This window comes from Notolabrus celidotus, chromosome 15 (assembly GCF_009762535.1).
Source record: "Notolabrus celidotus isolate fNotCel1 chromosome 15, fNotCel1.pri, whole genome shotgun sequence".
Classification (NCBI taxonomy): Eukaryota; Metazoa; Chordata; class Actinopteri; order Labriformes; family Labridae; genus Notolabrus; species Notolabrus celidotus.
Window position 1 is genome coordinate 10,293,049 of NC_048286.1, and position 14,292 is coordinate 10,307,340.

The window sequence follows — 14,292 nt, forward strand, 5'->3', positions numbered from 1 at the left end:
TGACGAGCTGTGCATTGGATCACATTGAGTTCAAGTTCAGTGAGACTGCTCGGGGGATAAAACTCACTATTCTTTGAAATCAAGCAGTGAATTCTGATCCAAAAGTGACAGCTGATGTGATAAGCTAGATGGACTAGGGAAGTGATATGACACCTTTTCTCTGCAGCAGGTTAAACTTTCAGGGGCAGGCAGGGGTGGCATCGACCCATCTTGAAATCTGAATGGCCACCCTAGATGCCACCCCAAAATCCTGAGCTATGATTGTTTAATTGCTGTGTCAGAGGCAGGACTTATGTTTAAATCAACTATTTAAGATGTCTTTACAGACTGGCAGTAGTTTTCTTTGGATTTCAATGTAGAACATTTTCTTTTGTTCGAAAAGAACTGAGCTTAGAAGATGTGTGTCACCTCTCTATTGTATTTCTTTGTGCAGTAAAAGAAATACACATAGCGTTATGATGATTTAATGATAGTTGTTAAATTAGATAGCATAGAAAGTAAGAATAAATGCTACTTATTTTTCTGTGTACACGCACATACCCTGGCCACCACTGCCTATGTCAGAGCCCCAGTTGGGCAATCCCAACCAAAAAAGTCTGGACACACCCCTGCTGTCAGGCGCATCTTTTAAATAGAATTAGATTTTGCTAAGTTTTCCAACATTAAATGTGTGTTAAGTCAGACTAGACTACTGTAACGGTGTCTTTACAGGACTCCCTAAAAAGTCCATCAGACGACTGCAGCTCATACAGAATGCTGCTGCTCGAGTCCTAACAAGGACCAACAAAGTAGATCACATCACTCCAGTTCTTAGATCTCTACACTGGCTTGCTGTCTGTCAGAGAACAGACTTTAAAATCTTGCTGATGGTTTATAAAGCACTGAATGATTTAGGCCCAAAATACATTGCTGATCTGCTGCTACTGTATGAAGTATCTCGACCTCTGAGGTCATTAAGTACTGGTCTGCTTTCAGTCCCAAGAGTCAGAACTAAACATGGTGAAGCAGCGTTTAGTCATTCTGCACCACATATCTGGATCACACTCCCTGAAAGCTGTAGGTCCAATCCAACTCTCACCTCTTTTAAATCAAAGACTAAGACTTTTTTACTTGCCACTGCCTTTCTATATTAGCTTATTTTAACTTGTTTTAAATGCAAATTTTGATTTTATTTTTAATATATTTCTAATTTTCCTTTTCTTTTCTGTTTTATTTATTATATTTGTCTTTTTAATCGTGCTCTTTTATGCTTGTCTGAATGTTACCAATGCTTTTAATCTTTTAATGTAAAGCACATTGAGTTGCCCTTGTGTATGAAATGCGCTATACAAATAAAGCTGCCTTGCCTTGCCTTGAGTGGTATAATTACATATATTACAACTCCACACTATGACTTCTTTTTTTGGGATGCTGGTTTAGCTTATTTGGTAAAGCACACTCCTTGCTCCGAGGCTACAGTTCTTTGTTGCACAGAATGTAGGATCGTTTTTTGGGTCCTGACAGTATTTAGAGCATGTCATGCCCTCATCTTGCCCCACATTTCCTGTCTCTCTTAAGCTGTCGCTTCAAATAAAGGCTTAAAGTCCACAAATAATCTTTAAACAAATCTTTGGAAGAGGTATTTCTGCTCTGTTATCTTTCTCATATAAACCACTTTGTACCTGACACATTCAATTCAACTCTAGTTCATTGCAGTTGAGTTGGTACTTAGAGCAAGAGCTTTATATGTTTCATTTTAAAGTTAATGTGAAATTCATCAACCTAAAAACGATCCCACCTGAGATGTGTATACTTGATATTAGAATAGTAAAGACAAACCAGCAACTTTTATACAGAAGGATGACAGGCTGATCCTTCCATATTAAAAGATGGGTCAAAGGTTGGACTTTAAAATCAAAACACACACTTCAAGTAACTTTTCCTCAAACATATCATTAAAGCTACTTCTTATAAAGTTGATTTATGTCTGTGCATCAATATCTCCCCGTAATTTAGCTTTCATAACTCATTTGGTGCTGAAATAAGGCTATGATTGACAGCTCTGTTGACAAATGTGGCTCCTGCAGTGCTCTGTGCAGCGGGATAGCAGCACAGTGGTGGAACATTGAGAGAAAACATAACAATCACTGACATTAGAGTCAATGATATTCTAATGAGCAGAGTCTTAAAGTACAGACTGCAGACTTTAAGATTGATCTGCTTTGATGATGTAGCAGAAGTTGATAACAGACATATGATTGCTCACCAAAAAGCACAAACAATCTTAACATTTTAACTTATTAATCCAGAATATAGGGAAACACACAAAGTATAAATTGAGCCATAAAATTCACCCGTTAAGCAAGCAGGCTCCTCTCTTCTAGGGAACTTTCTAGAAAAACTTGAAGAAGAAAACCCTTTACATCGAGCAGAATGAAATCTGATAAGCTGGGAACGTAAGTGAACAATTATTGGAAGGTGGCGTATGAAGCAGAAGCTGCTGCTGTAGCAAGCAGCCAGCTGTATTTGAAAATAAAGTATGAGTGGGAAGTGAGGGTGATTGGATGTAAAAAGTCAGCAGCTAGTCAAACAGATGATGCATCGATAAATGAGTCATAAATGAGACAGCTGACAGCAAACTGATGGGAGTGAGATGCTAATGTTTTGCTTGAACTCAAAGAAAGTTGAACTCTAAAAAAAGAAACAGTTAAAAACTGCTCGTCATGTTTGACAAACTTCACCCGTGAATCATGAAAACCTCTGATAGATTCATCTTAAACATAAACCCTGATATGACCTGGTTTCTAACTCCAGCTATGTTCTCCTTTTATCACCCGGTGCTCGTTCAGAAATTAATAGTATCAACAGTGAACATCTAAATAAAAAATGACCCGTCTGTGTCATCTGACCCAAATGTTGGTGTTGACTCATACCAGGGGCTGACAGTCTGGTGTCTATTCTCCTCCTGGACCTGTGCTGCCTCCACCAGCATGTCTTCTGCCAGCAATTTCCAGCTTTGATCTGTGCTATCTGGCTCTCATCTTATGAGGTGTGTCTGAGGGGGAGATTGAAGGTGATGGGGTGAATATTAGAGGCTGACATTTCTCTGTCATCTGACATCACACGCAGCACATGTCAGTGTTGCCAGGACAGGTGGCATGTCTTCTGTAGCTCTTCATAACTCTACACAGACCCTCTGGGATGACGCAGAACTTTTCCTGAGGAAGATGTTTCAATTTAAGATGAATTATTCAGCAAGTGAAAAACCATTTAGTCAATAAAACAACAAACGGGAGAAAAAGGGATGAATATCCTCAACTTCCCTGCAGGACCAATGGTATTGATTACCGTAATATTCAGTGTATAACATGCTCTTTCGAGATAGGTTTCAATCTGGAAAGTTGGCTGCATCCTTTACATAGGTGTGACCAATATACCAGTGTGAAAAGTAAAGAGGGATATTTTATTATGTTATGGTAATTCACCCAGAAGATAGTGCTATAAGCTAGCTAAAGCATTGTCAGACATGTGCCGTCCTGTAGTGCCGCCGCCATCACAACCATCAGCTGTACCAGAGGCTGAGCTACACTAGCGTATTGGTTGCTAGCAAGACTACTAACGAGACATGGTGAAAACAGATGGTATTAGAAGAGCTGCACAGAAACGTAACACTGTTGACTCGGCTAAATGTAGAGGGAATCATCATGCAGAGAGACACTTTGACCAATCTGTAATGTGAGTGTGACCTAGCATTGCTTAGTTCAGCCATTTTGGATAAATATTACAGAAAACCTCCTGAAACTTCCTCTTATAATTTGGTGCGATTTATATTTTGCAATTATTTCAGTAGATCACCATTGCACATTTCTAGGCTAGAACCGTCAAGGGATGTTCTTAAGTGACTGATTTCATTATTTAAACAGAAATTTGACTTCAGACTTACCAAGTAGTGTAAAGGTTAAAAAAAAAAAAAACACGCCGAAAACAGAACTGATCACAGTTTATTTAACACGGCTAAACATGGGATCACAGAGTGTGGGGGTAAACCATATCAAATGGGTTTACTGAGGATGTCTAAAGTTAGCAGAGCTAGTCCCACCAACTTTCAATCCTCCTTGCAGGTTAACGTCCACATGACTGTGCTGGTTACCCATTGCTCCAGTTGAGTTGTTATGGCAGTTTAACCAGACAGCCTACGTCCAACTTTTTCTTGATTTTCTAGATTAGATTATTAGATACAGCTTAGACCAGTGGTCCCCAGACTATTTCTGAAGGGCCCCACTTTGGTAGATGGAAGTATTTCCAAGCCGTCTCCTTCCTCTCACCATAGACATCTGTATCTTTAGAATTAGTCAAAATTACATAATTGCTACTTCATCAAATCACTTTTACAAGGAAAGTACTTAAAAATGACACTGCAACATGCAACTCCCAATTTTTGGATGATTGGGCAGCCCACCATAGATGCAGGTCAAACCAAGGACAAGGCATGACCCGTCAAAATTTATTTAAAAAAAAATTACTTTGTTTTAGTGGTTGTGACATTTGGTGCAGATTCATCATCAGCCTTACGTTTATCTGTCAGTGTGTTAATAAAATGACCATGCTTTGCTAGCACTGCACAACTGTGTGCAGCTTTTATTCCGGTCTGTAGAGCTCAGGCTGCTCTATACAAGAGGTTTCACACAATTTTTTCTATCTTGAAGATTTTGTGACATCACAAACTCTTTCTATGGTCAAAGGCACAGAGGACAAGGATGCGCCAACATTCCCAGGGTTGCAAAGAGCTAGCCAATCAGCAGAAAGTGGGTTTAAAGGGATAGACCTTAAACAGACAGCATTAGAAATCACCTGAGTCACACAGAGGCTGAACTGGGAGTTTTCACAGACACCAGGGTGGGATAAAGTAGAGTTTTCTGAAGCATAAATGAAGGTGAACTTCTCCAGAGTGAAAATATAAAACTTGAAATTGGCATAATATGGTCACTTTAATATTTTTGGACCAGGGATTTCTAAGGAGCATCTCTGCCTGCATCTCAGACCGTAAAGGAATGTTTGATTTTGTCATAAAAAACAACATAGGATTAAAGTGCCTTAATAAAAATCCATCCTTTGCAGATCAAAAATGAATGCTTGCTTTAGTCTTTTGCCCCTTTTATGTTTGAAGTTTAGAGAAATAAAAGGGGTTCTAATCTTGTGATCGGTAAACCCGAGCAGGAGAAAAAAATAAGCACTTCTCTCAGAAATAAGACTATGTTTTAGTCAGCCTTTAGCCCGGCTTAATGAGCCCTTAATCAGACCCATTCCTCTTGTCGTCTTTATCTAGTAAAACGCACACGTATTACATCTTTGTTGACCACATCAGCCTCCTTTTTTTTTGTTCTTTTGCTTTTAATCTCACGCTAAACCACAACTGACCCCATCCCTGGCTTTCGTCTCCTTGAGGATTCAGACTTGTGTCTTGTCATCTAAAATGGAGATGTATGGGCTTGTGCCGCCAGCCTCGATTGAGCCCTGACGTGCAGCAGGGTCTCAGGTGTCAGCAGCCATTTCCCGGCCAGGGTCCCGACCAGAACAAGATTAGGTCCATTTATCTGATTCCAGATTGCTCTAAACCTATTTCAACTGTCATTTACTCTGCGAGTGGGTCATTAGTCCTACATCTGTTTTGTTTTGTGCCGGGCTCTGCGGCTGGCTGAGGCTGTTTGGCTCTGTGTGTGTGTGTGTGTGTGTGTGTGTGTGTGTGTGTGTGTGTGTGTGTGTGTGTGTGTGTGTGTGTGTGTGTGTGTGTGTGTGTGTGTGTGTGTGTGTGTGTGTGTAAGTGTGAGTGTGGACCTGCCTGTATGTGTGAGTGCGTGATCACATTACACTGAGATCAGCAGCACCATGTGATTATATACAATAAAACTAATTTGCCTGTCATATTCCCACCAAGAAGAAGCCAAGAATGACATTAATTGCGGTACCAAGTGACTGCTGTTTGATGGCATTAAAATAGTGCATTTGAGGAGCCTTGCAAAACAACATGTCAGAACTCTGTGAAGGCTTTTTTTCTCCTAAACTTTAACACAATAAAACAATACAAATCACTGATATTTACATGATATGTCTACCTGTAAAACTAGTGACTTTAGCGCTTGTTTACATCCAGATAAAAGATTTCAGTCATTCATAGATCATAGTCACACCTTTCTGATACATCTCCCTGCTCCTTTTGTCGTTTCTTCAATGACAAAAAACACAGGCAGTGATGTGAAAAAAACTGATGTGATGATACCACGGTGAAAAGTTTGTGTTGATGTAGCAATTCAAACACACAGCATCTTTTTTCTGCTTCACCGGTTCCTTTGGAAGCAGAGAAAATTGAACAAAAAGCCTTTAAGAAACAACAGATTGCCTCACTTCGTATCCAAAATATAAAAGAAAACATTCAAATAACTCTGATTTCTTCAGTTGTGCTGGACCTTTTGCCAGGGAAAATTCAATTTGAGAGAAATCAAACCTGCTTACTTACTTTCTCTCAAAGATTAAGATGACTGAGGCTTTTACAGATGACTTTGCATGGGTTTCCTCCCTGTAAAGTGGTATTGAACTTCTCTGTTTGTTCCGTCACATCCCGTCAGTCCGAATTAGCCGTACATTTGATGATGAGTGTCAATCCGGATCTAACTCAAATGCTGATGGTAAACATCTATTGTTTCTGGGCTGCCTGATTCCCATGCAGTCACCTCTGATGGGTCACATTTTGATTAATCTGACAGGACTTTCCCAGTGGGTTAACAGCAAGTTACCTCTCTGAAGATTGTGGAATTATCTGTTTCAAATGGCAATTACTTTTCCTGTGCATGACATAACACAACAAGCCTGCCAGGAAAATCATCTTGAATTCAGACCAGGTTGCACACGTTGCTGGCAAACCGCCTGATAATCTGCTATGGAGAGCAAGAAGTAAACAAGCAGACCTCATGGAAGCAACAGTAGCTAATCTGAAGGGAAATTTGGACAAGCTGAGGAATGTGGGTTACAGGAATCAAACTTTTTGGGAAGAGGTGAATGCTGTTGGAGGGTTAGGGATCGATTGCATGGAGTTACAACAACCAAAAAATAGACAGGGTCATTGTTTCCAACTTGTGCATGGCAGCTATGACAGCTATGCTGGATTGTAGGACATTTTAATGAGAGCGCTTGTATTGTTGCAGGTTTTGTTGATCCCCATGCTGTATTAGTCTCTCTACAGCCAAGGCAAAGTTATCATACATGTGTGTGTTTGTGGTTCTTGTCAAAATATACTAATGGAAAACCTACATAAACCCGAAGGGCACAAGTTATTGTCCAAATGGGAGACCAGATCCTCAGTGGACCTAGAGGCAGTCAGACTTGGTTCAAAATATCACTTACGGTTTCTAAAATGCTCTTGATGCAAAAAGGTTCAAAGATTAAGAGAGCAGCAACTCTGTCACCAGTAGCATGACACATGAACAGTAGTACACAGTAGTTTGTCTTGCACTTCATATTCATCCATAAAAAGACACTCTCCTCTGAAATGATGGTGTCAAACCATGAGATCAGAGCTGCTTGGCGTTGGCTGCGATCCACTCAGGTTTTTCAGTATCGACCAAGAGAAAAAATAACACCCTACTCCGACTTGATGAGATATAATTTGAACCCAGTTTAACCAGCGTCCTATGAGAGGTCTTGGTTACAAGAAGAACTTGCCACGACCTCTAGCCTGGCCTCTATCTCATGCGTCATTTGCTTTTCACCTCTCAGCATGTGTCACACAGTATGTGTAAGAGGGAGAAAACTTTCTGTCACCTAAACGTCCCAGGAGTAGAGAAAATTGACAGATGACATAAAAAAATGCCAAAAAGATAAAGCTACAGTGATAAATGTAGAAACAATAACTTCAATAACTGTGTGTTGGAGAACTATAACCACGGCTTTTAAACTTATTTTCACTTCTGTTAACATATTGACAGATGGGAAATATAGGAAAAGGCATCTACTGAGTTAAACAGACAGATATTCCTCTGAGGAGTTGGTGGTAAACAAAAGCGAGATATTATATTTGACCTCCCAAAAACAGATAGCTAATTCCAAATCATGGACCGTAGAAAACTACCAACAGCTTAACAGCTATCCAGAATGAAGTCATAACATTTAAAGCTCCCCCTGGTGACTGGCTACAGTAAAGGTCTTAAAGCCAGCCCCCTACATTGTAACAGATGGAACTTGGGTCAATGTAGAACATTTAAATAGTTGATTATTAATGAATTATTTGATGTGAAAAACAGGGAATATGACATCATGATTTACGTCTGTGTTGAAAAACCCAGGATACTGCAGAGTAAAGGAGGAACGGCTATAGGGAAAGTGTTACAGACACAAACACAAGAGCCATTATAGTTCTGCTACATTCTCTGTTTCATTGTGCACAGGACACCATGGCGACTGAATCTGAGTGTATTATGTTGGAGGTGGAGCTGGTGCAGCAGTTGATAATACTGCAATTACTGCAAAGAAGAAAAGAGAGGAGACGTTGGAGGAGATGGAACATTTGGTGGCTTAATCGAAGTAGGTGGCAATGTCAGAGATGTTTCAAATGCAGGTATTCATGATGTTACCCAGTGGAACAATACCAGGGCTTGTGGTCTGTGTTGTTTCAACGTGTTGTTAGATTTTTGAGAAGGTGCACACCAGACTTGGCGCCTTGGCTTTTAATGTATGTAGGTACAGGGATCCACAAACCTAGTAGACTTCAGTGTGTAAGTCTGACTTTTCTGAAGTTAATAAAGTAACTGGTAACTGTTTATAATGCTTGATAGTTTAGGTTGTTTTCCAGTTCTCCAGCCTGTTTCTCAACAAAGAGGCTGACCCTAACAGCATCTCTTTTGAATAATACACTTACTATTGACAGGTACCTCATACAACCCCACTCCAAAAAAAACCCAACTATCCCTTTAAGTGCATTTAAAGCTATGATTACAAACTAACTGTTTTTAATTATGTTGTTGCCATTCTTTGTGTTTATCCTGTCTGTGCATAATAATTGTTTTACTCTCAATATCATTTAAATGGGGCCCTCAGTGATTCTTCATGGTTTAAATTACAGACAGAAAGCTGTATGAAGGTATAAAAGAAACATGCTGTTTCAGTGTTATTGATGCTGTAAATCTTGAACAGGCAATGGGCTGTGTGAATATAGGTATAGTCTCGTGTTAATGTATTGTACTGCTGGCTGAGGGCCTATTGCTGTTGCGATGATTGGTACTACTGTTCACAGTGTACCATAAAAACAAAATGGTATTGCAGTATAGTGTTTCCAACATTGATTACAGTTATAGGCCGAACATGTTCCAACTAACTCTGTGTGAGTCGCAACTTTGTTTACAAGTGTTGTGCCCTGGGATTATAGCTCTACAGTTAGGGAGGGAAACTTTGTTTTGGCTTTGTTTTCACCAAACTGGCATGTCTCAGGATTAGCAGTACCATATTCTGAAGTTCAATGGTTCTTCTTTGTTTATGTTTCCACATTTTTGAGTTTACAGTGGCAGAAAAGTAGTTTACTGACAGAGAAATGTGCATCTGTGCTGGTTTGGTTTCGTGCTGTTTTAGCCTAATTTCCAGCTGTGAGCGGATGTCAGTGTCTTATTTAGAAGTCATTCATCTGGCAGTGAAAGTCCCACAGCTCGCCAAAAGCCTATAAGGACTTATCTTTATTTTCACTTATATTGTTCATTCAAAGGACAGTGGAGAGCTTTAAAACAAAACAACTGTGAGAAACGTACTTGTGCCACTTCTCTGCCCTAATTTCTAATTATAGTCTACATATATTTTACTCTTGTAAGTTAGTTTGTCTTTTGGTAAACCCAAATCATTCAATGGTGGCTTTATACCGCAGAACATGAGCTGCACATGTTTAATTACAGGAAGCTAAATCATCAGCCTCTTCCTTAAGCTCTTACTACACATTAATTCTCTTTACCCATCTTTGTTTCCCCCTCGTGTCAGTGTCCAAATCACACTTCCTCCCCCACGCCCTTCCAGCAGCCCCCCAGTCTTTCCCAGTAATGAGGACATTCTTCCTGTTGGAAGGTTAATGGCAGACAGAGCAAGGTACCTGACGAATCCAAAACCTCCTGACTCCTCAGGCAATTTCACACAGAATCTCTCTTTTTTTTCACTGGAAGGAGAGTCCATTCAGTGTGTGAATGAGTCAGGTAAATCCAATTCCAAAAGGCAATGGGATTTCAGATGGGGAGCAAATTGCACCAAGGTGATGCTGGACTGGTCAAGAGACCCTTGAGGAAAAAAAAAAAGTTAGACCATTCCTACACAATAGAGGACACTGCTGTTATCTTTGCTGTTAGTCGTGTTTTTATAATTGATTTCCCCCTCTGGCACAATGGCTGGGCAATAATGAAAAGCCTGTCATTCCTGTTCCTTTGTGTCCTACGTTGATGAGGTCATTGGCTCAAGGTGGCCAGAGTTGCGGAGTAGCTGGTCCTCACAAAGGGTGGTCAAGAGGTTGAGGACAAAGAGGCAATCTAAATACTTAAAATCTGCAGAGAAAGAAATACTGTATACGCAACATATGCATTGGATGATGTGTTGATCCCTGTGTGTTTACTGGAGTGTTGTTGGTGCAATGTGGCCCTGATCTTTACACTGTTACTGTTTAGTTTTTTTCTGTTTACTGTGCAACTGTATTCCCCATATCTTGGTTTGGATGAAAGCCTCAGCTAAAGCCTGTAAATGCAGAAGGAGAAAAGGCCATTAGTGTCACATTGCTGCAGCAGCAGCAGCAGCGGCAGCGTCAGCGGCACTTATATCTGAATCGAGGGAACAATGACACACTGCGGCTTGATTGAAGTATAAATGGGTCATTAAAGATTTAATTGTTACCAGTGGCTCTATTTATCTCAAAAGGAATGCATTGCACACTCAGCCTATCCGACAGACTAACGCATCTGATCAGAATGTAATAATTAAACCAGCAGCTTTATAGATGGCAATTAGTAAATAGTGCTTCATTGAGCTCACTGAAAAAAAGCTTTGTGATCTACTTCTGCACAGTAATGGCCTCAAGGTAACTCAAAGAAATGAAATCCAGACAGTCGTTCTCAAAATCTATCAAATAATACACTCCAGCCTGTCACATACCGAACACTTGGACAAGAAAAGCCTTTTGATGGGTTCACAAAACTGAAGGTTTAGACGATTTCAACTGAGAGAGCCCATTCAGACAGTGTTGGAAGGTAAAACTTTGCTTCTACTGGCCAAGAAACAGGAGGACAATGAAAGGGATGACGTGCAACAAAAGTCCTCTGTTACCTGACCCTGACATAAAAACTTCCCTCCTCTGGTTCAGGTATTTGGAAATTTGACAAAATCTAAAGAGTTTTGGTTTTGAACATAATTTGAACAGTTTCCTCGTCAAAGCCCACAGTGAACTCTTTTATTATTATGTTTTTTTTAACCTTTTTTTAAAGATATCCATCCTCTAAACATTGTCCATGCAGAACAAACACAAAGCACTGATCTGACTGCAGAGTTGCTAAAACTTCATTATTAACAGACATATGAGAATATTTCATTTAACCTCGAAAAGGTATCTGCTTCTGGCAAAACACAAAATTGATCCTGCAATCTCAAGGCAAACAATTTCCGTTATACCATGCTGATCCTTCATGATATCAGAATTCTGAATTTCGATACCATACCTGTAAAAATTGATGATATTGATATTTGTTATGATACCAAAGCAACAAAAAATGAGCTCTGGGTACCCAATATTGTTATTTTGTTCCTTTTGATGTCAAGCCTGCAAACAGTGCTAGTTCAGAAAATGTCTCTGAACACAGATCAACATTTGACAAACTGTATATGAAATCCAAAATAAATCAGACTTTACCTAAAATGAATGTACCATATGCATAATATTCCTTTTAAATGATCATTCATAATGCAGAGGAGGTGTGCGGTGGTGTGTGTATCTGCAGAGAGTGTGCTCTCTGTTTGTGTTTTCTCATCTTCTTACTAATGTGGTCATTTTATGGGCATCAGTCATTGTGCTGTGATGTGAAGCTCCCAATCAACAGTCCTCAGGACAGGACTAATACAAAACATACAGGGACCAGGTGATCTTGTTGTCTCTCTCCTCATCTCTCTGTCTGTCTGCAACAAACATAAACATAATGCATCTCTGTTAGATGCTAAAGGAACCTAACAAACATCAGTATTTGGCGACTTGTGAACGGGAGAGTTAGTGGCATAGTGGTTGTGGCCACGAGCGACACAAGGGGGAGAAAGGTCAGGTCAATTCCAAGGGCCCATGATTGACGGGGTCCCTATAGAGTATTAGAACATTTGCAGGACTGAAGAGATGGGACACAATGTCAATGTCTCAATGTTTCAATGTCACAATCCCAGAAATCTCTGCCAGCACTCCTTTCTGTGACGGAGGGCTGAACAGAGAGACACACAGCAGACAGGAAGAACTTTAGCTGCAAGCAAACCAAAACTGTCTTGTTTGTGCAGAGATGCCGATGTGTTTAAAAGTGTAATTAGAGCAGAACCACTGTTGACAATCAGAAAACGATTGTCTTGTTGTTTATCAGATTTATCAGTCATTCACTTGTGGCAGATTCTGATTAAAAGTATGAGCATAGGGCTTTTTTTTTACTTAAGCATTGTTTTTTGATACTATCAAGTGTAAAAATAGTAGTTATTGTATAGTTTGAAAGCATGTGGTATTGAGAAGTATCTAAGTATCCAAAATTCTGACAACTGTAATACCATATTAAAACTACACTTTAGAAATAAGACCACTTTGCTTCAGATGGCCTGTAAATGAATCTATAACATGTCTATGTTGTAACTAATATATCTAATTTACCTTGACCGATTCAGTACAGAAGATGCAGTCTGTCTGTGATGTATTTGTACGTAAATCGTAGCAGAATGTCTGCTATAGCCCAGCAGGAATGCATGAAATCACTATAATCATACTCAGCCAGATTGAACCTGAAACTACTGCAGGGGTGAAAAATACTATTAGCACATACTGCATGTCAACGAGGAGGATATCTTTCAATGTTTCTGCAGTAACTCATGACATTTATGTATCACTTGTGACATGACATTTACCTGTCACAGAGCTATACTTTGTGAGTCTCAGTTAATTGATATTTCTGGCTTGACATATTATGCGGAACATAATTCTCGGTTGAAGCCACCCAAAAATAAAATCATTAAAATAGAGATGGGTTGAAGCTGTGATCTCCAAGGAGGCAATTTACTTAACAGACAGTAGTGCAAGACAAAAACATACATTGCATCACACATGAACACAGGACATGGTCTAAATCTTCACTTTTTCACAAGCTCTACTTAAATTGAGAGAGAAAAAAATACAAAAAAGTGGTTAACAAGGAAACTGGCCTCATGCAGGGGTAGGGAGGGACTTAATGAGAGATATCTCCCACTGAAGTCCACGAGTGGTTTATTGAGATACCAATTAGACGATAACATTTGTGGGCTTTTCACCAGACCTATAATTATACAATAGTATAAATAGTAAAAAATTGACAGCACGTATACTCACATATGCATTACAGTATATACCCCAATTCCAAAAGAGATGGGGCACCATGTTGAATGTTGATGACAACAGAATTACCAAGTTGGCTAATCATATAAAGCCTGTATTTAATTGGAAATAGTGCAATTGTTGTGCAAATATTGTAACAGAAACATTGTATTGTTTTATATGAAATATATGCTAATTTTGAATTTGATGCCAGCAACTCATTTCAAAACAGTTGAGACAGGGAAAACAAAAAAATAAACACCTGGAGGATTGTCGCCCAACTAATGACATCCATTTGTGTCAGGTTAGTAACATGATCAGGTATTTTCAAAAAAGCATTCCACATTGGCCAAGTCTCTCAGAGGTAAGGATGGGAAAAGGTTCACCACTCTGTAGAATAAATCACAAAGGAGTATACAGAAATTATAACTAGGGGCTTAGTTGAGTTAATGGATAAAGGGCGCACTGTAGCGCCACCTCTTCACCTGTGACTAGGTTGATCAGGAGTTAGGTTGAGAGATTTTCAATATGGTGCTGCCATCACTAGGCTGTAGAAGGTCCATTGAAAAACCATTGGGTGACGCCACAGAGACTGTGCCCATGTTGTCCATGAATTGCACTGCTGATTATGTCCTGCACAAATGTTAATAATGTTCTCTGATTAAAACTCACATCCTGATTCCTTTTAACTGACAACGGTATCACTCACTGTAAATCCTTTT

At 39.6% G+C, this 14,292-nt stretch overlaps 1 protein-coding gene across 1 annotated transcript in view; it reads left to right on the forward strand.

The window, feature by feature from the left end:
- The window catches only part of LOC117826330 (receptor-type tyrosine-protein phosphatase F-like), a 462,221-nt gene that overhangs the window by 187,010 nt on the left and 260,919 nt on the right, over window positions 1–14,292 (forward strand). The window contains exon 7 of the mRNA XM_034702308.1: window positions 8,418–8,553. The gene's annotated coding sequence lies outside the window, so the exon portion shown is untranslated. The remainder of the gene's footprint in view (window positions 1–8,417; window positions 8,554–14,292) is intronic.